The following is a 23,061-nucleotide window of genomic DNA, read 5'->3' as shown; positions in this document are numbered from 1 at the left end:
AATAAATCTAGGACTCTTAGACTTAAAAAAAAAAAAAATTACAGGCATAGGCAAATAAGAAGGAAACTTATCCATCTTGGCCTGGCTCTAGTTAAGGGAAAAAATAGCCTATGCTAAGAATTCATTACCACAAACCAGGTTTTAACAGGCTTGATGAGCAAAGGTACATTACTCATGTTGTCTAAGAATCCCCAATCCAGGATGTTAATATAAGAAGACCCAGACTGGTAATCCCCACAGAATAGCTAACAGTGTATCCACACAGTCCATCCCTTGTGACCAGCTCTGTCTCTTCATAAAGCCCTGGGATTATACCTAGCAAATAAAACTTAGTACATAATCTTTGTTTCGGGTTCTGCCTTCTAGGTAACCAGAGCTAAGTTAGGGACTCTTGTAAGAGAAGGCTTATTTAAGGAGCTGCCATTCTAAACTAAGACCTGAAGGATAGGAAGCCTATACAAACCGTAGAGGGGAAGAGTAATCCAGTAGAGGGAATAGCACGTCCAAACGCCCTCATGTGGAACAGGGCACAGAACCTTCGAGGAACAAAGAAGGTAATGGCAGAGAGAAGTTTGGAAAGCTGCAAAGGAGCACAGTCATGTAGAGTGGAGGTCTTCGGCCTGGACCCCAAACACAGCTGTGTGTGTTTTCTTAAATTAGTTGCCAAAAGTTGAAAATAAGGAGATAGCACATAATAATTTCTGGATTTTCAAAAAATTCAAAAGATCCGTCAGCAGTGGGCTTGCATTCTTACACGGCAACCCTCCGCTGGATCTATCCCCTTGAGTCAAGGCCTGTGACCTCATGTTTACCACTGACCCCACCCAGCCTTTTTCATTCATTTATGTTGCTGATTTGACATCTATGGGAGTTTGAATTATAGGTCCTAACTTGGGACTTCATAGGTTATGGCTTAAAAAAACATTGGATTTTATTCTAAGACCTTTAAGTATTCTAAGCAAGGGAATGATATGATCTGATTTATATATATTCCATTCGCTGTAAACAAAACACAACAAAAATGATTGGAGGGAACCAAGAATGAAAAAGAGAATACAACTGAGGAAACTATTGCAGGAATCTGGGCGAAAGATCACCGTGGCTTGAAATGGAGTGCTAGCGATGGAAATGGAGAGAAGCAAATGGATTTTAAGTGTTTTTGGAATCAGAAAACCCAATGTTTGCTGATAGATTAGATATTAAAGATGAGAGAGAGAATCAAAATGACTTGTACAATATTGTGAAGAACTTGAGCCTTCTATGGTCAACCGCTGAAGGGACATTTACCAATAATATTTGGTACATGGAGAATTGTGCTGTAAGGGGTACAAACAAAAGAAACTCTAATACCTTTAAGGAGCTTGAATCCTATTAGCAGAGGTAGGACTGAAACAAACGAATATAAGTTATACAATTTATTAGACAGCTGTAACTCTTAGAGTAATAATAACAACAGGTAACATTCATTGAAGGTATATTATATATTCAGTACATACATCTCATTTAATACCACCTAGAGTTAAGTATAATTGTCATCTCCATTTTAAATGGAAAAATAAAAACTCAGGGAAGTTAGGTAACTAGTATAAGATCATAGTTTGTCATTGGCAGAACTGACATTAGAGCCCAAGCCGACTGACTCCACAGGCCCTTTGTTTAATGAGTGCCCTAGACTGCTTTTACACACATTTAGTGGGGCCACAAAGTTACCTACATGCTGCAACTTAGACATGCAGAAGAGAAATGTCACCCCTTGGACTTCACTGAAACTGCTCTGAGCTTTCTCACAAGCCTCTTTCAGCTGGTGAGAGGAGAGGGAACTAAACTTTCCTCAAGACTGTTTAAAACTTAGCTCCATTCAGTATTTGAAACTGTCTCTTTAGGTAATGTTTTGACCCCTCTAGAAAAGAAACGCAGATTTCTCAACCTTCCACCACATCCATGTGTGCCAGCACATATACACGCCTCTGCTACCCAAGATGGTGTTGGGATGTGTGGACAGAGAACCACAGACGTTCCCCAGTCTTGAGCTTGATGTCCAGGCCCATCTGATTGCTGCTGCTCTGCTGGCATTCATGCCTAAACTCCTTTGCTGGAATCATCCTTGATCTTGGTCTCTTAGCTGACTAAAAACTCAATAGCATTCCTTAGTTAATGGAGCCCCAGCTCAGCTCTCAGCAGTGCTGTAGAGCTCCCCACATCTGTGACATTGCTTACATTCAACCACCTGGCCCAAGAGCCCATCCCCTGCCTCTGCTTCAGAACCACTCCTATCTCAGCAGGCTCCACAGCTAGGCTGACAATAAAATTTATCATACAAATCAAGACACTTGTGGGAGTGACAAGAAGGTATATTATAACTACACTGGAACATGGGGTAAATCAGGACAGTCGCAAACTAGGACATAGGGCAGGCCTTGGCTCTCACCCTAGCTGCTTTGCAAGTTCCTCTTCTAGAAGTTTCAACAACTCCTGGGTTGTATCTATGCTACACAGGATGGGCGAGAGGTCCAGGAAAGCTAAACTTTGAGGGCTCTCCTAGCCTTACTGCACAGTCAAGTTCAGGCCATTGAGATTTAGTCGCATGTTAGTCTCAGCCCACAAGGCAATCTCTTTCAGATCCTAAATGGAAATAATGTCCCACACAGCTGTTTAACACACCTGCTCTTCTCCTGGGAAAGCCCAGAGAGGAAAATGGCTCAAATGCCATAAGGGAAGAGGTATCCTTCTCTTCACTATGGGAAAATTCTGTGACTCAAGTTTTCCAGACTTTCCCTTTGATAAGTTAAATCTAAAGCTGAAGGAGAGTGAAAAGACGAAACAAAGCAAAAACCAAAAACAAACACCTCTCAACTCCACAAAGCCTGCTTTCAAGGCTATTGTCTTGGTAAAGAAATCTAGTGTCTGCCCTCTTATCCTCAACCTCTAAGCCTCAAGACTCAGCTTCAAAAGTAAAAAAGTTCAGGGACGCCTGGGTAGTGCATTCAGTTAAGCATCTGACTCGGTTTGGGCTCAGTGTCTTGGGATCGAGACCCGAGTCAGGTTCCACGCTGGGCGCCAATCTGCTCGAGATTCTCTCTCCCTCTCTTTCTGCCCTCCCACACGTGCTGTCTGTCTCACTAGGATAAGTGAATACATCTTTGAAAAGGAAAAAAATAAAATAAAAGTAAAAGACTGCAAATGAAAAATGATTTAAGGGAGGAGGTGGAAATAAAATGCATTGGTTTAATACTTGCAAAATAAGATAACATATAGAATGCTGTTCATTCTCAGTCATTTCTGCCTACAGTGAAAGACGTATTTAATGTCATTCAAAATTAAGGTTCTTAACACAGACTTGGTAAGATGAATAAACGATGCCTGTTGTAAAATAGAGAGAGTAGATCTTCTGAGGTCAAAGTTCAGCTGATTTTGGATCTTAGATCCTGTTCTGAATATTCTATGGTTTTGTGATTTTTATCTCTAAAAGGCCAAAAAGTATTATGTATCAGGTTTCCACTTAGGGCTTTGCTTACTCGTCTAAGTGTCTCAAACCTAAACTGCAAGTCTTAATGTTTTAGAGTGGCATTAAATGGTTTTCCAATATTGATCAGGGATTATCGAGAGGTCCCCAAAGTTTGTGATGTTTCACAAGGGCATTCTAATGGGTTCATCATTCTATTTATTCTATTTATTGCCAGGCAGTGGCAACAGTTGCATCTTGTGTATATTGTTACTCTAGTTGATTTTGGATAACCCTAACTTAAAAACTTTATATCAATGTGCAGGTTTCCAAACATAAGCGGAAAATTACACAAATGCTGAGTAATCAGCCTTATGGAAGGACCAAACAAGAAGAGGCCAGGTGGACTTTGTCTGGAAAGGTTTTATAATGCCTTTATGATTAATAAACCTAAGGAAAACATCTGAAGCTTCTTTGAAATGTTAAGAATGAACTATTGGAGAACAACTGTGCTTCAAAGAGTAGTAAAGTATGTGAGGCAGTATCTCACTAGGGGGAAAAGGAATCCTATACCCCCAATAAATTATACAGAAAGGAGTAGAGGGCTGAGTTTGACAAGTTTAGAAGAGTTTCTGTTCACTCATCAACTCCAGCTACTCCCTTCAAACCCTAAACCCCTGGATTTCCAAGATAACGTCTTCGGAATGTGCACAAGTAAATATTCCCAGAAATGCAGCTCCATATTGCATAACCAGAATAGATGGAGCTTAACAAAAGGAAACTGTATGGAAATCTGGATAGTTCTGTAAAATTTCTTTAGACACTTCATGTGAATGAAAGGGGCTTACGAAGCCAAGTAAAGGAAGAGACAGTCTGCTTTATAAATGATAACATCATCAATACACACTCACTGAGTATCAGCAGTGAGCAAGACTTGCTCCTAGAAATAAAAAGTTATGTTTGTTCCTTTAAGATATCTCATCTAGTTAATGTGATAGATATACAATTAGAATATACACAATTATAATTAGAACAACATAAAATAGGATTAGGACTAAGAATCTTAAATATTCTCCTCTAATGCAAGAGCTTATAAAGAAAAGAAACTTTTTTGGAAGGGTCTGAGCAAATCAGAGATGCAGACAGATAAATGAAGACTACACTGCATCCAGGAGGTGGAGATTAGCCAGTTCTCAAATATCCGTGATTGTAAGGACAGAAATTGTGTAGGGGATTGAACACATTACTGAAAAATTGAGACAGTGAAGTATACAAATGTACAAAAATATGAGAGAGAGTAGGAATAGTTCTAGTTAAGTATATGGTTGAGTAAAGAAGAGAGATGTGGTGAAATCCAAACCTTTGTCATTAGCTTTGTGACTCGAATTCGGTGAAAGATACAGTGACAGGTTCATGTCCTTTTTCTTTCTGTGATTAGTGAGATTTACTAAAAGCTGAATCAAGCTTAAAATACATACTATACTACCAAAATCTGACAGATAGTGCTGATTGTCCACCAATAACCCCATTCTCCCTTTTCCTATAATAACTGTGTTATAGCTGGGAACTGGTTACCTGGCTAGCTGGTGTTTCCCAAACTCCCTTGCTCTTAGATATGGCCTCCTGACTAAGCTCCCTCTATGTGAGCGTGAACATGGTGAGTCTGGGCCCAAGACGATAGGCATACATTCCTGCCACTCTCCCCCTTCCCACTACTGGAAACTAGACATGGCACATTCTAGTTTGACCATATAAACAAAGGCATTACAGTTGTGGATCATGGAGCAACAAGATAAAAGGGCCTGGATCTCTGAATCTGAGGCCCACAGATCTGTCCCACTGAACTCTGGACCATTATGTAAGAAAGAAACTTCTCCAGTCTTTAAACCACTGTATTTTGGGTTCTCTTCTTTATAGTCACTTAGCCTTACACAGACTGTTTCAGAAGAGAAAAGTATATGATGAAGGGAAAGGTATAGTATTCAATGATATATATTCTAATAGGAGGTAAACTTAATTTTTTCCCATAGCTATCTTTTGCTGAACCCTGGACAAACATTAAAGTAGTGTAGAAGCCATATTGGTGCCTATCCCATATTCCTTGGACTTTTCAGTATGCTCTGGTGAAATTCCAACTGCTAGCATCAGCATCCCTATGCCTCAGTGCTCTTCTTCCAGCTCTGTGCAGGTGCAGACTAAAGTGCTAAGGAATTAATATCTCAGGAGCAGCCCTCAGCCAATGACCTCCCAGGAGTTGGTGTATTAATATTCTAGCTCCCTCACCCCACTGGGTGGAATAATTCTAAGATGTGTACTTTTGCATCAGTTTTCCAAGAGTCCTCTATAGAATTAAGCTCCAGGTACCTTTTGCGGTAGCTGGCTTATCCATGTACCCCTTATCAGTTGCCTTCCGGTTACTCAGTCATTTCCTCCACTTCCTGACCATATTCTCGGAACTTCCCAAATAAACTAATTTCACTCAAATCATTGCCTTGGAGTCTGCTTCTGGGAGAACACAAATTAAGATAGCCAGCTTTTCATATTCACCATCTCAGACAAAACAATTCTCCAACCATAGTCTTTATTATTAGATAGTATTATACTATTTTTAGGAAGAAATTAAATTTGTGAGAGCTAAGTAACCTGACCCAAGATCAGTATCAGAACTAGAATTGGTTGGAACCCAGGACTATCTCACTTAAAAGTTTTTGCATCTTCCAATATACTAGACTCCACCATAAGTGGAAGATTTCTAATTGTCTATTGGTGCAAATTTCAGTAGACAATAATACTGGAAGTTTTATGATTGGATGATATATTTCAGGGAAATTAGACAAAACAGATTCTATATTAGTCTATAATATCTTGTGTTAAATAAAAGCACTTCTGGTAACACTTTTTGTTAAACAGACTTTTTTTTTTAGCCTGAAGGGGGGGGGGAGCAGTTTTCAGCTACTTGCTAACACAAATTTATTTAGCCCTTTTTAAATTAGTTAAACCCTCACCAGAGCCACTTCACGTGAATAAATCTGCTTCTTAAAATGGTCTGCATGGATTCTTTCATTTAGGAACCTAGCTCTACTCACTACCCTATCCACACTTGCATAGAGAAAAGGATAGTAGGTGAATACACATCAAGGCATAAATAATTCATAAGGCTGAGGGCTTAGGAATTTTTGTATTTGAACAATTAATCAATCTCTGGAATTAATAGAATTTTGGTTTTAGAATTTCAGAAGTCAGTCAGCAAATAAAATTTAGAGATATTTGATGAGACAAAGTTAACCTTCCTATACTTTTCATAATGCAAGTACTCGTAAGACTAATTCTATATGAAGCAGGCATATAGAAAGGATAGTCAAAATCTGAGGAAATAACTGTTTCTTTATCCTGTATTGTATAAGCAATTTAATCTGTGCATTCTTTCATATTTTAAGTTAATAGTCTGCCAGGGAAAACCCTGCAGAGTTGTCACAAACAGGCAATACACCAGATTACCATAATGTTGTATATTAGCATGGAAGTATTACAAGATCTCAGAGGAAAAAGCTGTTTACTCTTCACCACCACTAGATATAATCTAAACATTACATTCCTGAAAGGATACGCAGTATCACTTACATTCAGTCTAGGCAATTGCATTTCTCTCCTTGTCTTAGCTGAACTGTGCACATGAGCATAAGCTTTGGTTATCTGAAGTAAACTAACTCTGTGGTCACACCTGCTTCAACTGAAGCTAATGTCAATATGGACAGGCATGGAGGAGAATACTAAAAGCCCAAAAACACTGATTATCTTCAGAAAATGTAATGAGTCAGTTCCTGCCCTTATTGATGTCAGATTTTTATAGGGAACATTACATCACATAAAGTCTGAAGAAGAATGGAAGCCAGAATAAACAGAGCTATGCATCAAAGTCGTAAGTCTCACAGCAGGCACAGTTTAGCTAATATAGTCGTATTCACAGAATTTTTATCCAGACAGACTATGGCCATAAAACAGAAATATGCACATTGGAACACATTTATCTACCTCATAAAAGTGTACAAAATTTTATATACAAATGTAAATAAAAGGACTTTGTCTGTCTCCAGAAATGTACATGCTTTTCATTTGCCCAATGACTCACACACGAGATTGTATAAAGTTTAATTAAGTAATGAAATGTAGAACACATATATATATACCAAATATATTTCATCTTAAAAGTATTTTTTGCCTACTTAAAAAATACTTTCAACATTCTACAGCATATCCTCATTTTAAGCTCTCAAGACTTAAACATTCATTAATTGTTAAATATGATTTCATCAAGTGCCAGTAATGGGATAGCGGTACTGTGATTATTATTGGTTTTTTTTTTTAAGTTCTCATTTATTGGTGATACAAACAAGTATTTACAGGTGGAATCACATGATCTCTTGGGTTTGCTTTACAATGCTTCAAATATTTGGGGGGAAAAAAGGTTGGAGGGTATAGATGAAAAAACAATGCAGAATGTTGATAACTACTGAAGTTGGAAAATGTGTATGAATGGGCTCATTATATTATTTTCTCTTCTCTTATATATGTTTTAAATTTCCATAATGAAGCCATAAAACAAGATAACTGAATAAAAAGCATGCAGTCTCTATTTAAAGAGAAAATTAGGAGCAGTAACAGTGAGATACATCAATTTATATCAATAGAGATGATATAATTTTGATTTTATGCTTTACAATGACCATAGTAGGTACTTTCTGTGATAATATTAATTTAGCATGCATCCAAAAGGTTTTAATTACATATAGGAACTGCATATTTTTCCTAAATATGTTCAAAAGCTATCTTAAAGTATTTATAAAAAGTCAACGTCAGAAATAAAAACATGATCTTTTTAGAAAAGTGGAATAATCTCATGCTCGTCATTGTTCGTATTTTTGGAAGGGACTTACAAAGTTAGACAGCCTCTGGGGAGAAAAGGTCCCTCCAGAGTAATCCCAGAGAGAGGTGCACCTTAACTACTCAGTAAACCTGTCTGCAGTTCCTCTTTGCACAGAAGTTCTGGACATTTTTCTGACAGAAGATTTTTAGGCACTATTTATTGATATATATGTTCAAGCCAGATGGTCAATAATATATAACTTAATTACTAAATCATATCACTTTTTGTTGGCAGCAGGCATGAGAAATGGGAGTTACATATTCATGGCAGGTAAGTAATAAAATTTTATGGTAGTTTAGATAGATTTTAATAATGGGGTTTGTGGTTCTGCATTCGACTGCGTTTACATCTGAAGAAAAAAGTTCTTAAAAACCAATACATTTGTTTTTCGTAATATCTTTTTTTTTTTAATGTTTTTTTATTACATTATGTTAGTCACCATACAGTACATCCCTGGTTTCTGATGCAAGGTTCGATGATTCATTAGTTGCGTATAACACCCAGTGCACCATGCAATACGTGCCCTCCTTACTACCCATCACCGGTCTATCCCATTCCCCCACCCCCTCCCCTCTGAAGCCCTCAGTTTGTTTCTCAACAAAGTCATTTGCTTCAGCACCATACGCTGCTCTGAGCGCAGGGTTCTTACACTGATGAATGGTGCTTGAGTGCCACCTGGTGGCCCTCTTCCTCCATCCAGCAAGATTTTCCTCGGATCCTTGGCCTGAGAAAACCCCTGCACCAAGTCTGGCACTCTGAATGCCGAATTAAAGGAAGACATATTTGCCAGACAGATAAATCGTCTACCCAAAGACTGTAGAATCCTGAACCTCATAACACAAATGTGAGAAACTTCACATTTCCTACACATCCTTCACATTTTGTCATGTCTATCTTGTTACTTATAGCTGCAGTCATAGCTGCCTCTAGACCAGTGGTTCTCAATCTTGAATGCCATTAGAATCACACTGAGAGTTAAAAAAAAAAAAAAAAAAAAAAAAAAAAAAGTGATGGGGCCTGAAACCCAGTGAGTCTGATTTAATACGTCTGGAATGGGGCAACATGGATCAGTAATTTTTTTTTTTTTTTTTTTTGATCAGTAAATTTTAAAAGCTCTCCAGGTGATTCCAATCTGAGCCAGGTTATTTTGTAATGGACTGTCTGTTCTTGAAGGTGAGAACTATTTGTTCCTCATCTCTGAGACAGTACGTTGGGTTGGATGTACTAAGAATTCAGCATCTGTGGCAAAGATGAAGCAACTCCGGAGTCCACATGTTTGCTTTAAAATAAGGGAAGAACTGGTCCGACTGCAGAAGCTTAGATTCACAAGCTCTGCTAAGAGTTTGCCATCATTCCATTCCCCAGAACACTAGCTAGGGGTACAAACAGCTCCTTTTTCACTCAGTGCCATGCAACTCAATAAGATTATTTAGTATACAGGTATTTTTTAAGTGAAGAACTACGTTGTGGCAAATATATATATAGAAAACAACACACGCAGAAAGTCATGAATTACAAGATTACTTGTAATAGAAAAATATTGGAAATAATCCAATGCTTATTTGTAGGAGACTGGTTGAATAAATTATAGCATGGAGTGCCGTGCAAACATGAAAAAGAAAAGATTAAGAGAGATCTTTATTAATTACTATGGAATGAATGCCACTATATATTGTTAAGTGAACACATAAGCGTTTGAAAAGTCTATTTTATACTACCTATTGTGTAAGAAAGGAAGAGAAATACATGTCTTGTTTTTTTTGCCAAAAAGAGGAAAAGAATAAACAATCAAAAAATGAAGCATTTTCCTATAGAGGACAGGTGGGAATGGAATAGAAGAAATAAGGCTGGAGTAACAATGCTGTGAGCATACCATCTTACCTAGTTTCAACCTTTGAATCATATACATTTCTTAGGTAATCAGAAAGTAAATTAAAGGACAGTAAAAAAAAAACACATTAAATTGAATATAAACACAAACAAATGGACCTACATGTATCAAATTATAACCAAACAGAAAAAAGAATTAATTCAATTAACTTTTGAACACATTACTATACATCTTTAGTGGGATATATTCCATGGACAAAAGGAAAAGAAATATGAACTTAGTATTGTACTCTTAGTAGTCATATTGTATTAAAACTCTGAAACTGTTCTATTGTAGGACACTGTAAATAAGTTAACATATTATTGTTACTGCGATCCAAGATTTTCACTGTAAAAAAATTTTATACATATATAACAAGCATATATATTAAACAAAAGCAAAACTAAACCCTGAAATGTTAAATTTGAGTTGTAATATTTTTTAATTAATTTATTATTTAGAGAGGGCACAGATATGTGAGCAGTGGGGAGGGGCAGCGGGAGAGGGAGAGAAAGCATCATAAGCAGCCTCCGCACCCAAGGCCGGCTGGATCTCACGATCCTGAGCTAATGACCTGAGTGGAAACCAAAAGTCGGACACTTAACCCACTGAGTCACCTAGGCACCCCATTGAATTGTAATATTTTAAAAACTAAATTAAAACAAAGCAATCTCTAACACACAAAAATAAAATTATATCCAATTGGAGCTAGAATCCCACAGAAAAGAACTTTTCCAAGTAACTTTTTTTTTAAAGATTTTATTTATTAGACAGAGCACACAAGCGAGCACAAGCAGGGGGAATGGCAGGCAGAGGGGGAGGGAGAAGCAGGCTCGCCATTGAGCAGGGAGCCCAAAGCAGGGCTTGATCCCAAGACTCCGAGACCATGACCTGAGACAAAGGCAGACACTTAACCAACTGAGCCACCCCGGCGCCCCTCCAAGTAACTTTTAAAAATAAAATGTGAGGAGTGCCTGGGTGGCTTACTTGGCTGAGCCTCCAGTTCTTGATTTAGGCTCAGGTCATGATCTCAGGGTCCTGGGACTGAGTCCTGCGTTGGCCTCAGAGCTGGGTGTGGAACCTTCTTAAGATTCTCTCTCTCCCTTTGCCCCCGCTGCACACATGTGTGTGCTCTCTCTCTCTCAAATAAGTCTTTTAAAACAATAAAAATAAAAAATAAAATGTGATCGCATGTCTCTATAGAGTTACACCCTAAGTATGAAAAGAACTGCAAAAAAAAAAAATTTTTTTTTATAACCATTTTCAGTAATCATATTGTGGACAATGGTGTTATTCTGAAATTGTTCTTCAGGATAAAGCAAATGAGTAATTGTGGTATGCTAATTCTTTCATTCCTGGTGTCATTAAGAACCAGGATTCTTGACATATAAGAAAAGAAATAAAAATGTAAGAAGCTTTTAGTAAAAACCCTACAGTCTTAAATTCGAATTGGATATATTATTCAGGATTACTATTTGATGTCTTATCCACTATAATTCAGGATATAATTCTTCTTAAAAAGAATTTCCTAGCTCTCTCCACTGAAAAAGCCTAGAAACAATGATTATCCCATTGGTAATGAGGATCGCTGGAGCCTAGACTATATTAACTGAAGTATCATTTCACACTAAAAGAAAAGAAGTGGCTGGTTCCAGGTCTAGGGCAAAGAAAACATAAGGTGAGCCTTGAAGATCTTACACCACAAAGCAAGGAAACACTCAAAGACAAGTGAAGTCACGTCTTGATTTGAAGAGGCTTCCACTAGCTAAATCTGGGATAATCTGAGCATCAAAGAAGAGCAAAAACAGTAAAGGACTAAAACATGTCAAATTAAAAATAGAGTCCCTGATGGCACACAAAAGAAATAGATAAAAGAAGGGCAGGAGGTCGACAGGAAAAAAAACTCTTCTTGATAGAGGAATGACAGCTAGTAATTGTAAAGGAGTGAAAGAATTTTCTTAAACTAATCATTTTGTCTTCCCCAGTGTAATAACTGATTTGGGCAAGAAGCATTAATGGATGATAAAACCATTGGTTAAAGGTTGATGGGGAACAGTATATTCACATGGTCTCTAAGTACGCCATAAAATGCCTACTAAAAGAGGAAAACTATAACTTCAAATTGGAGCCAGCCGGCAGTCTGCCCTTAACTAAATGATTATATATTTTGCACCACCAATAGTAAGACAAATTGACTTACTGAGCTTCCTAATGTGAGGCAATAAGTACACATCAACTATGATTCAGCCTCATCAGAAATATTTAATTTAAACCTAATCAAAAGGAAATCATAAGACAAATTCAGAATGTAAGACATTTGCAATGTCATGAAAAACCAAACAAGGTAGAGGGGATGTTCTAGATTTAAAGAGACATGGCAACAAAATATGATCTATGAACCTTGATCCATATCAAAAAAGCAAAAAATAGCTAAAAAGTTATTTTGTGTACAGTTGGGGAAATTCTAATATTAGCTGTAAATTAGATGATATTATGAAAGTATTGTTTTCTTAGATATGTTAACAATGGTAGAAGAATGTTAGGAAATGCATGCTGATTGTCATGATGCCTTCAACTTATCCTCAAATGGTTCAGCAAAAAAGCATGTGCATACATACATACATAAATTACTCATAGATAAAATATATATACTACCTATATTTACACACATAACATGTTACATATACAATTTAGAGACAGATATGTGTTCATTATGCTTGTCTTTCAGTTCTTCTAAGTTTTTTAATTTTTCAAAACAAAAGGCTGGAAGACAAAAGAGCTGTTTTCTGAGAACGTTATAAAACTGAAAAATTGTATAAGGCAAAAAAGAAGTCCACAAATATCGTGACTTTTAAAAGATGGAGACAACATTCTCTCTTGTGGCAATCAGGAATTCATGGAAGAAACTGCATTTTTAAATGTAAAGGTTTTTAGTTAATAATGACCTTAGAAATATTCCAACTAAAATTTCTCAGTTTGTAGATGAGAAAATTGACACAGAGGGACTCAGTGGCTTGTCCAGATTCAACAAAGTTTTAGTATAAAGTTGTGAAATCTAAAGCACACAGTCCATAATGGTTTCCATTAATCCATTTATTCAGCAACTTCTACATGCTAAGCAGTCCTACTTCCCATTTGAGATGGACCAAGAAGGACATGTTAAATAAGGAAATGTATATAGAACTCAATTATTATTAATTTCAAAATAAAATTTAGAATTGATTGGGCAAAAGAGAAGGCAGAATTGCTGGCTCTGAAAATGGAAGGGTTCATGAGACAAAGCATGTGGACAGCTGCAGAACCTGGGAATACCCTCAGCTGACAACCAGCTAGGAATGGTGGCAACTCCAGTCTACACAGGCAAGGAACTGAATTCTGCCAACAATCTAAATGAGCAAGAAAAAGGATCCTCCCCTAGAGCCTCCAGATAGGAATGCAACCCTAATGACACCTTGATTTTAGCTCAGTGAGACTCACAGTCAACATATGACCTACAGAACTGTAGGCTAATAAATTTGTGTTATTTAAAAAAAAAAAGAAATTGGTTGGGGGCACTTGGGTGGCTCAGCTGGTTAAGCATCTGACTCTTGATTTAGGCTCAGGTCATGATCACAGGGTCATAAGATCAAGCTCCACAAGGAGCCTGCTTGAGATTCACTCTCTTCCTCTCCCTTCACCCCTTCACCCCTTCCCCCCGACCCACTTGTGCTCTCTCTCTCTCTCTCTCTTTAAAAAAAAAAAAATGTTTAGACAAAAACAGGAACCAGGGATTTATTAGCTCGTATAACTGGAAAGAGCAGGTGTGGAGACAGGTAGCACTGGAATAGAAATCAAATTATGTTTACTGTTTGTCTCCATATTTTGGCTCTAACCCTCCTTGCAAGAGGGTCTCAGTGTTTGTCTTTAGAGAAAGATCTCCTAATGTCACAGAGGATGGATATAGCCACAGAAACTCCAGAACTACTACTCAGTTCAGCAAATTCAGAGAAAAAAAGAAGACTTCCACTTCAGTGTCCATATATATAATCACACAGCAGGTCACTGATTGTCCTAGATTGGATCATGTTAAAAAAAAAAAAAAAATCCCTGGCCTGAGGGACAGAGCACTGTATTTGGTCAGATCTGGGTCATATGCAACCCCACAGTCCACTAGTAAGCTGACAGTAACTAACAGCCCTATCACTCCTGCCTGTCCACCCCAACACTGCCAACCACATGGAATGAAAGAAGGGCAGATTCCCAGGATGAAGGGTGAAAAGGAATGCCAGGTAGACAAAAACAAGAAGTAATAATACAGTGAGTAAACAACAGGAACAAATTATAAAGGTAAAAATGTACACAAACTGTTATAGGAAGTAGCAAAAGCTCAATTCTGAAAGGGTTCTAGGGATAGTGAGAGAAAAGGCACTTGGGGTTGTATTGTAGAAGTTAGTGAAATAGTGAAATGACAGGCAGAAGAACGTAGTGCTTAATTAGGTAGAAAGTGAAGAGCCACCGGCTTAAAAACAAAAAAAAAAAAGGAAAAAACACAATGGCATGATTTAACCTAGGATGTGGGAAGATTATCAGCCATCAATGTATAACAGTGTTTCTCAAAGTGTAGTCTCTGGCCCACCAATATCAGAAATCACCTGGGTACTTTGCTAAAAATGCAAAATCCTGAGTCCCACCCAAATTTACTAAATGAGAATCTCTAAAGTTGGGCACAGGTAGCTGCATTAGAAATAAGCACCACAGGCCTTATTTCTACATTCTAAAAGCTAAGAACAAATAGCATAGGGTTTTAATAGGAAAAAGTGTTTAACGGTATACATTTCCAAAATGTTTTAGATAATTGAAAACCTCCTACTTAATCCTTGATGCATTTTGTCTATTACTATCAGAGTGATAGGCCAATAATTTAGTTGCTCTGAGTCACAGCTACTCAGGCTGTAAAACGTAAAATTTGGACTAATAATTAATCTCCTTTAACATTATGATATCATGATTTTTAAATCCTGTTTCTTGAAGTATTTCTACATCCACACGCAGTAAAGGGTTAATTCAGCAGGCTTGGGTTGTTGCTCAAGCACTGCACATTTCAAAGAAAGGACTATCCCTTGATGCTCCTGGGAAGTAGCTTCTGCCTTGGGATATCCTGTCTGATAAGAGTGTTTTTATTGCCGTAGGCTTTGGGCCATGCTGCAGCAGTTTGGCCTTTGTGGGGCTGGATCCCCACATAAAAATGCTGATTCCCAATTGACTGATCCCCAACAAAAATACTGGATACCAAGGCTCAAGAGAGTTTCTCTGGTTCACTACTTCGCACATATTGTCACACATCATTGATGGGTGAAAAGGACATTCACCTACAACTACACTGAGAGGTAACACCTGGAAGCTCGATCCTGGTTTCCCCTGGACTTTAGCCACGTGTATTTTCCCAGTGCTGATTTCAATCTTCATCCTTTCATTGTAATAAACCATAGCCATGAATAAAACAACTTTTCTGAGTTCTGTGATCCCTTCTAGCAAATCATCAACCCTGAGGTTGGTCTTGGAGACCCTTGACACAATCAGCACTTCAACATTATACTTTCATATTGTAGTTTCCAATTCAATTAAGCTTAAATATTGCTTAAATAAAATATTTTGTATTACTATTTCATTCTGCTGCCCTTTGACCCAATATCTATTAGAAATTTATCCTAAAGAAATTATAATGAAATAGGACAGGCCTATTTCAATTTAAAAGTTTATTATAGTAGAAACTTGAAAACAACCTAAATTTTAAATAATGCAAGTATGGTTTAATGAATGATAATAGGTCCATTTGGTGGAATAGTTATTAAAATGCTAAATTAAAGAACACAACTGTACCCAAACCATGTGTGCATATAGACAAAGACTAAAAGAGAACATGGACAAATAGGAGATGATTTTTTGTAGTATTCAGACATTTTTTAAATGTTTATTATTACTGTAATAAGATTGTTTTTAAAATAAGTAACTATTTTTAAGAGCCAAATTGTAAATTTAATTCTTTTGTCTATGGTACTAACACAATATTTTTAATATGAACTACTGAAAATCAAGATCACTGACATATATATCATCCATTAACTAAAACAGATATTCTAGGTTCTGTATGGAATCCAATTCCCAGTACAGGATTAGGAAATAAGAGAATGGAGCAACATGTAGCAGGAAGCGATTGAGCACCATGGTGACACCCACACAGTTGAGCACCAGCTTTACCTGTACTAGCTGTGATGTCGTGAGCAGTCTCCTTCACCTTGCAGAAACTGAGTTTCCTTGTTTGTTGAGTGGGAATAATGATAAAAAATGCTTTATACAGTTACTGCCATGATAAACAAGTAAAACACTTAAAGCAGTGCCTGCATAAGAAAAAGCTAAATAAATTTTCAGTCTCTGCTCTTTCCCTCAATTCTACTCTCAAAGATTGCAGATATTAATTTACATATTTTTAAATGCTTTTTTCCTGTGACACCTACTTTCCATATCATATTCGTTATGAAGTAATGTAGTTTCATGGCATAAATAATGATGACCCAATAGATCTGAAAAGAAATATGAATTTTTCGATGATTGGTTTAAGGGTTGATAAGTACATACATTACTTTTTTTTTTCACTTAGCTAAGTCATAAATCCAATTTTGAAAATCAAATAACCTCATGTGAACTAATTTTCAAATCCAAAATAAAGCAATGTTAGCACAACAAATATTTATCAGAGGCCATTAATGAATCAAAAACAACAGCAAAAATAGAAAAAGAATGGATTAAATAGTAGGTAGAAATCTTACCACAGCCACTGTCACTGCTTTCCAAAAGCTTCTGGGCATTGTATTTTGCTATGGAATTCAAAGATGGAAAATTTTAGAAATTGTTTTTCTATTTTAAGTGCACAACAGAAAATGGTGTTCAAATTGTCTTTCCTTGGTTAGTTCAAAAGCAAAATAAAATGATAGTGCACAAATATTTTCATCCGGTTTGCAATGTTTCATTGTACATCCAGCCTATCTGATATGTTATTTTAATTATGTTTTTGTGTGGGAAGTATTGTCTCTTACCAAAGCATGTTCTTTATTTGGTCAAACAGGAGATTCAGAGAAAAACAAGTAAGACAATTTTCGTTTTCTTACTAGTGGGAGTCAAGGCTGCATTGAAGAAATATTTGTCATGCTCACCACATTTTTGTTATATACTTGCCTCACAGAGCCAGTGCACAACTTTGAAGAAAGAAGAATGGCTGCTGTGTATAATGCTGGAGAAATACTCTCTGTCACCCAACTCCCCTCCTACAGGATAGCCAGGCCAATCTTTCCAAAACATAACTTTCAATTCTGAATCTTGCTAAAAATTTCCTAAAGTCTTCGTTTCGTCTCTTGCTTGACAACCAGACTGTCCAGCCCACCTTCGGTGATTACTCTCACCAAAAGCACCCCAATAACAAGGCCTAGAAACTAGTCCACCCCTATACTTTTCTCATCTTGCTACGACTGGTTAGAATCACTTTTATCTAAATCTTAATCATCTTTCAAGACCCAGCTCAAGCCTCTCTCATTCATAAAACTTATACCAGTCTTCATGGGAAGACACATTAGCTTTCTCTCTGAATGCCCATAGCAGCTTTCATCTGAACTTTCTTTTCATTTAATAAAATACTCTCTTGTACCCTTGCCATCATTACAGATTTTACCCTGAGGGTGAAGTTAGCACTACACAGTGTGACTGAAACTCTAATTAAAAATAGTCTTTCTAGCCTGAAGAATCAGAGGATGGAATTTAGAACAGCCACAGATCCTGGAAGAGGGTGAGAGTTGAAAAACAAGTAAAACAGAAAGGAAGAGCCCTGAATTCTGTTTATAAACTCTGCTCCAGTCTCTGAACCATACATGAATGGGGCAGACTTCAGTACCACAGCTAAGGACAAAGGGAATGAACAAAGACAAGCTGTTGCCCAAGAAAAAGTGTTTACAGTTTGAGTTTGACCAAGTTAATTTTCCACTTAAAAATGTAATGAACAATCTTCAGAGAAGTATAGAGTCTCACTACATAACATTTTACAATGTCCAAGATACAATACAAAATTGCTCAGTTTATGAAGAATCAGTGAAGTGTGAGCCATTTTCAAGAGACAAGACCATTAACCAAGACCAATTCCAAAATGATCTAGATGTTCGAATCAGCAGACATGAATTTTAAAGCAGATTTTATAATTCTGCTCACTAAAATCAAAGAAAATATTCTTGTATTAATAAAAACATAAAGAATATCAGCATAAAAAATAGAAACTGTTAAAAAAAGAACCAAAAGGAAAATCATGAACTGACAAAAAAGGAATTTTGAAAATAAAAATCTCAATGGTGTGCTTAACATCCTATTGGATATAACAGAAGAAAGAATAAGTGAACTTGAAGATGGGTCAATAGAAATTATCCAATCTGAAGGTCAAAAATTTTTGTTGTTGTTGTTGTTTTATATTATCAAATCTTTAAAAACTTTAGAACAATAACAGAAGTCTAACATACATGTATCAGAGGCCCCAGAGGGAAGCATAGAAAGAGAGGGGGAGAAAAAATATTTGAAATATAATGGCCAAAAGCTTCCAAATTTGGTGAAAGACAAAAATTTACAGATTCAAGATGCTCAAAAGCAGAAATACAAAGAAAATCACACCTGGACACATCATAGACAAACTGCTAAAAAGCAACAATAAAAAGAAAATCTTTAAAGTAGTCAGAGAAAAATGGTACATTGCAAGAGAGGCAGAACTAGGTGACCATGAACTGACTTCTCATCCGAAGCTGTAGACATCAGAAGACAATAAAACAATGTTTAAAGTGATGAAAGAAAAAAATACACTGTCAATTCATAATTCTATTTCCAATGAAAATGTCTTTCAAGTATAAAATTAAAAATAAAATAAAGATATTTTTATGCAACAGAAAACCAAAAGAACTACAAGAAATGTAAAAAAAGAAAAAAATTCTGTGGCCTGAAAAAAGTGAAACCAAGCGGAAACTCAAATCTTCAGAAAGAAGAAAAGAGCTTTAGAAATGGTTAATATAGATAAATATAAAAGACTATTATTCTTCTTTTAAAAACTATGACTATTTAAAGCAAATAAAATATTGTCTTGTGCAGTTTATAATGTATGTAGATGTAAATCATATGACATCTATAGCATAAAGGATGGAAAAGGAAGTAGTTAATTGATCTATAAAATTGTATGGTTTTTACATTTTTATGTCAAGCAGCTATATATATATATCTCACATCTATATATATATTGTATGTTTTATATATATAAAATGCAAAAAGGTCTAGCTTAAAAATCAATAGATAAATACAATTTTTAAAAGGATTCAAATAATCAAAAAGAAGGGAGACAAGGGAGAACAGAGGAGTAATAGAGAATACAAACAGGAAATAAGTAATAAAACAGCAACTCTAAGTCCAACCACACAGGAAATAAGTAATAAAATAGCAACTCTAAGTCCAACCACATCAAAAATTACATTAAATGTTAATGAACTACTGGGGTGCCTGGCTAGCTCAGTCAGTTAAGCGTCTGACTCTTGATCTCAGCTCAGGTCTTGATCTCAGGGCCGTGACTTTAAGCCCTGCATTGGGCTCCGCGCTGGGCATGAGCTTACTTAAAAAAAAAAAAATGCTAATGAACTAAATACTCCAATTAAAAGGCACAGTTATTAGAATGAATAAAAAAGTAAGACCCAACAATATGCTGTCTACAAGAGAGGCACTTTAAATATAAAGGCACATATTGAAAGGAACTAGAAGGAAGTACTTTGTACTTTGTCAAATGCTTTTTCTGCACCTATTCAAATGATCATATTGCTCTTATCCTTTCTCTTATTCATGTGATGTATCATGTTGATTGATTTGTGAATATTGAACTACCTCTGCCTTTGCAACCCAGGAATAAATCTTACTTGATCGTGGTGAATGTTTTTTTTCATGTATTATTTGATTTGGTTTGCTAGTATTTTGTGGAGGATTTTTGAATCTATATTCATCAGAGATATTGGCCTATAGTTCTCTTTTCTTGTGGTATCTTTGTCTCATTTTGGTATCAGCTTAATGCTGGCCTCATGGAATGAATTTGGAACTTTTCCTTCCTTTTCTATTTTTTGGAATAGTTTGCAAAGAATAGGTGTTAACTCTTCTTTAAATGTTTGGTAGAATTCATCTGTGAAGCCAACTGGTCCTGGGCTTTTGTTTGTTGGGAGTTTTTTGATTAGTGATTCAGTTTCTTTGCTTGTAATCAGTCTGTTCAAATTTTGTTTCTTTGTGTCTCAATTTTGGTAGGTACTACATTTCTAGGAATTCATCCATTTCTTCTAGGTTGTCTAATTTGTTGCCATATAGTTTTTCATAATGTTCTCAAAATTGTTTGGATTTCTGTGGTGTTTGTTGTTACTTCTCTCATATTTGTGATATAAAAAACACATTTGAATTACTGTTTCCTACAACTGCAGAGTTTTGAAATAGTTCATTTAAAGAAAATAAAAGGTGAAAAACCCTGTAGAAAAAGATAACTTGGAAAGGTACACTAGACAAACACCTAGTATTCATTGAAATAAACCCAGTAATCTCTTTTTTGCCCATTTAAAAGATTTTCTCTAACAATCTCCTTTGCTCCACCCCATAATCATAATAATCTCAAAAATTATTTCTGTACACACGAAAAGGGGCTAGTCTCATTAGTTTGGGCCTAATTATTTACATAGATGCAGCAAGTATTAATTAACCATATAGACCTCCTTGAGATTGCTTTGCAAATCTACAGTCATACAGTATTGAACAGTACTAAGACCACCATATTAAACTCTGCCTGGAAGTTTTCATAAGTAATGTTGGACTGAACTTCTAAAAGACTCTCTTTTGCTATCCTTAGACTACGAAACAAAACCCAGGAAATTCTCTTTAACATATTACACCTGCAATATCTATAAAGTTGGTGTATTTCTTTGAGGTCCCAAACATTCTCTTAGGTTCCTGGGCTAAGTAACTTTCCTTATCAACTGTGACCTGGGATACTATAAACTAGACACCAAGCCAGGTTTCTGTGGAGGGTTTTGTAGGCATTTCCTCCATAAGTAGTGAATTTTATTCACATTTATTTTTAAGTACTCACCATGCCCAACATGGAGCTCAAACTCACAACCCCAATATCAAGAGTCACATGCTCTACTGACTAAGCCAGCCAGGTGCCCCAAGAGGATAGATTCTTATTGAATATATGCAAACAATATTTTCCATGAAAAGTAAGGAGACTCAGTAAAGTTTTTATTGCATTTTTTAACCTTATTTTTATTTTGGAGATATAATTTACATAACATAAAACTCACCTTTTCAAAGTATATGATTCAGCAGCTCTGGACATTCACAAAGTTGTACAACCATCACCACCATCTAATTCCAGAACACTTTCGTCACTCCAAAAAGAAACACCTTATCTATTAGCAGTCGCTCTCCATTTCCCTCAGCCCCAGCCCCTGGTAACAACTAACCTACTTCCGCTTCTAAGGATTTGTCTATTCTGGACATTTTACATAAGTTGAATCATATAATATGTGGCCTGCTGTGTCTGACTTTACCATAATATTTACCATAATATTTTCAAGGTTCATCATGTCATAGCATGAATCCAGATTTTATTTCTATGTAGCTGAATAAACAATTGTATGGATGTACTATACTACATTTTGTTTATCCATTCATCAGTTGATGGCCATTTGGGTTGTTTCTGCTTTTTCACTATTATGAATAGCACTGTTATGAACACTTGTGCCCAAGTTTTTGTGTGTACAGTTGTCTTCATTTCTCTTGGGTATATACTTAAGGATGGAATTTCTAGGTCATATGATAACAATGTTTAGCTTTTTGAGGAATTTCCAAACTGTTTTCCAATGATGCACCAATTTCATTCCCACCAGCCACATATAATGGTTCCAGTTCCTCTACATCATCATCAACACTTATCATCATATGTCTCTTTTATTATATCCAGTGAGTGTGATGTGGTAGTATATTGTGAATTTGATTTGCATTTCCCCAATGACTACTGGTGTTGAGCGTGTTGAGCATCTTTATTGGCCATTTGTATATCACATTTGGAGAATTGTCTATTCATATCCTTTGCCCATTTTTAATTGTTTGTATTTTTGTTGTTGAATTATATTAATTTTTTATAAATTTTTGGTATTAGACCTTTATCAGATGTATGATTTGCAAATATTTTCTCCCATTCTATGGGTTATCTTTTCACTTTCTTGGGTCCTTGGAAGCACAATCATTTTTAATTTTGATGAACTCCAATTTAGGTATTTTTTTTCTTTTATTGTTTGTGCTTTTGGTGTTGTATCTAAGAAACCCTTGCCTAATCCAAAGTCATAAGAAGATTTTTACCTATGTTTTCTTCTAATAGTTTTATACTTTCATTTCTCAATAAGAGTTTTTTAATTCAAGTAGGCTGTCAATGAGAATCAGATATCATTTTAAAATGTTTCATTTCATTTACAAAAGCACAATCTAATAAACTGTGGGTTAGAGAGATAGAAGAAAGATAAAGAGCTTCCTCCTATGTCCAGTAAGTAGAACATTAAAACAATTATATACGTATTATGGACAGCAAGGGCATTTAGAAATTACCAAGGACTTATATAAACATACAATTTCTGAAATATTTTAATATTATTATCTTATCTCTACAAACCTAACCTAGAGAAGGCTAAGTGCCTCTTCTGATTGAAAACTCTTTACCATGCAACCTACAAAAACCTTATTTATAACATA

General features: G+C 36.1%; 1 protein-coding gene across 4 annotated transcripts in view; it reads right to left on the bottom strand.

The window, feature by feature from the left end:
• The window catches only part of FILIP1 (filamin A interacting protein 1), a 203,374-nt gene extending 186,309 nt beyond the window's left edge, over window positions 1-17,065 (bottom strand). For 2 of the 4 annotated variants that reach the window (XR_015722245.1, XM_087856944.1), the window contains exon 1: window positions 17,043-17,064. The gene's annotated coding sequence lies outside the window, so the exon portion shown is untranslated. Of the gene's footprint in view, window positions 1-17,042 lie in introns of all 4 variants that reach the window. The other 2 variants (XM_087856943.1, XM_045803857.2) reach the window with 2 other exon arrangements.
• Between the last annotated feature and the right edge of the window lie 5,996 nt (window positions 17,066-23,061).

The sequence above is a fragment of the Ursus americanus genome, chromosome 29 (assembly GCF_024610735.1).
Source record: "Ursus americanus isolate L20-20 chromosome 29, mUrsAme1.1.p, whole genome shotgun sequence".
NCBI lineage: Eukaryota > Metazoa > Chordata > Mammalia > Carnivora > Ursidae > Ursus > Ursus americanus.
The sequence above is the reverse complement of the archived record's forward strand: the minus strand, read 5'-3'. Positions and strand labels throughout refer to the sequence as shown.